Source organism: Gracilinanus agilis, chromosome 3 (assembly GCF_016433145.1).
Source record: "Gracilinanus agilis isolate LMUSP501 chromosome 3, AgileGrace, whole genome shotgun sequence".
In the NCBI taxonomy this organism is placed as follows: Eukaryota; Metazoa; Chordata; class Mammalia; order Didelphimorphia; family Didelphidae; genus Gracilinanus; species Gracilinanus agilis.
Genome location: NC_058132.1, coordinates 470,190,814 through 470,193,277, shown reverse-complemented (window position 1 = coordinate 470,193,277; position 2,464 = coordinate 470,190,814).

The window sequence follows — 2,464 nt, the reverse complement described above, 5'->3', positions numbered from 1 at the left end:
TCATTTCATCAAGACTAAATATCACTTAAAATAGCATTGTACTTTGTCTTCCTATCTCCACTACCAGTTTCTCAAATATACTCATCACACTATTACCTAAGCAGTAAGCTAGAGGTATCACTATGATTAGGTCTTCCCTTACTCAAAAGCAATATACCTTAGTAAAGATAGTAGTAGATCAAGGGTCAGGAAAACCTGGATTAAAATACCTCCTTAAACACATTGTTTTGCTTTATCAGACTGAATCCCCAAGGACAATGAAGCTAGTAAGAAAAAGAACAAGGGCTTAATTAAGGTACAGAGGATCTAATTCTATGTTCTTTGTTCTCTAAAGATCCATGAACTTTTCTTAATAATTGCTCTCTGTGACTGGAACTAATTGACAAATAATCATTATCTTCTATGTTGAAGTAAATGAAATCTATCCCTTGGAATTAAACAAATAAAAATAAAAATTCTGAGAAAAAGGTGACTTATTTCCTCTGAAATTGTATTTTAATGCTTTTTCTTTTGATAGGAAACAAAATAGTACCTTGTACACTCTCAGTGAACTATTGAGTAGTATTCAAGCTCCCTTGAGTTCCTGCTCTTTATTACTAAACCAACTCTTGATAGTGTTTGTAGCAAATGAATGGGCACATTTAAGTTTTCAGGTATATTTTAATGACTGATGTTAGTAGTTTTAAAGTTGGGCAGACCACCTCTGGTTCAAAGACTAAAATTAAAATTGTTACACATGGAGAAGTAACAAGGAATTATTGATTATGCTTGCAACAAATTCAGGTGAAGGACAATGGAGAGGGAAAAGTGGATAAACACTGTAGTAGTGATGAAGAGTATAGTCTGACTTATGTTGCCAAAGTTTGTGAAGGATTTCCTTCCCGAGCAATTTTCAGGACCCTATAGAACAGTACTATTTCTTTCTGTTAGAAACACTTACTTAAAGTCCTGAGTAACTATACTTCACTTTAAGTATAATTGCAAAATAGTCCCTGACATCGCAACATGTTTAAATCCCAATTTCTATATCTGAAATGAGGAAAATTTCACATTAAGAAAAATAACCTTCTACTTTATGATTACAGAAAATATTTGTGAGTCCATTAGGCCATTTGAACCTCCCCTCTACTTTCAATCAGGACTCCTTCCCACTGAACATGGTAGCAGTGTTGGAACTGTAAAAGAAGAGCAGCCAACAAGGCATGGATACTAGGGTCTGAGCTGATAAATAAATACATAAGATTAATATTATTCAAGAAACTTTTGGCAGCCATCAATAAAAAGTCATATATAGCTTCAATGTCTTCAATGATAACCACACATTTAAAGAAATCCTGGTACATTAATTTAATGGAATATTATAATGCAATAAAGGCAAATGAATGTGAGGAAAAGAAATAAATCTGAAAGTATCTTTATGAAATAATTTAAAGACAAAAATAAAAGTAGAACAAAAAAAGAGGGCATTCTAACCATAATCATTTATTTTAGATGACGGAGAATGAATGGACAAAAAATAATAGAATCCTGATTCTTTTTTGTCCATTCATCTTCATTGGATAAGGATAGACTTAGAAAGATGAGTGAAATTTTGTTTTGATAGTTTATTCATTGAATTTAATATATTTAAATAAAAAAGTACTAACCAATTATAGTTGTTTATATATAGGTTCAATATTATATCTTGTTTAACTAAGTATTTTTATTACATTAAAATTCTTAGATACATCCCACTTTCTCTACCCTTGCTGCATCAGAGAAGGCATTTTCAACAAAAAAAAATATGTGTGTGTGTGTGTGTATATATATATATATACATATATATATATGACTATGTCTTGTCTGCTTTTCTTTATCAGTTATTTCTCTGCAGGTAGACATGTACAAGCCATTCTTCAAGAAATATTTCTTCTGCTGTATATAATGTTCTATTGGTTCTGCTTACTTCACACTTTGCATTTTCATAAAGGTTTTTCCATGGTTTTTTTTTAATTAACCTGTTCGTCATTTCTCAGTACAGAAGAATTCCATCACATTCATAAGTCGTAACTTGCTTAACTATTGTGAAATTAATGGCCATACACTCAATTCACAGTTCTTTGACACCACAAAGAGAGTTGCTATGAATAATTTAGAAAATATAGGTTCTTTTCCTTTTTCCCTGATCACCTTAGGAAATAAACTTAATAGTGGAAACTGCTGAGTTAAAAGGTATACCCGGTTTTAGAAGACTTTTTGCATAATTCCAGATTGCTCTTCAAAATGTTTAGAACAGTTCATAGCTCCACCAACAGTGTATTATTGGCCCTGTTTTTCCACATTTCCTCCCACATTTGCCATTTTGCCCTTTTAAATAAATGATTTATTTTTAAAAATTTAAATGTTTTCTAAGGAACAGAATTTTTAAACTGATGTGATTTTCACCACTAATGTTTCCCTACAGAATAGGCTATTCTGGCTAACT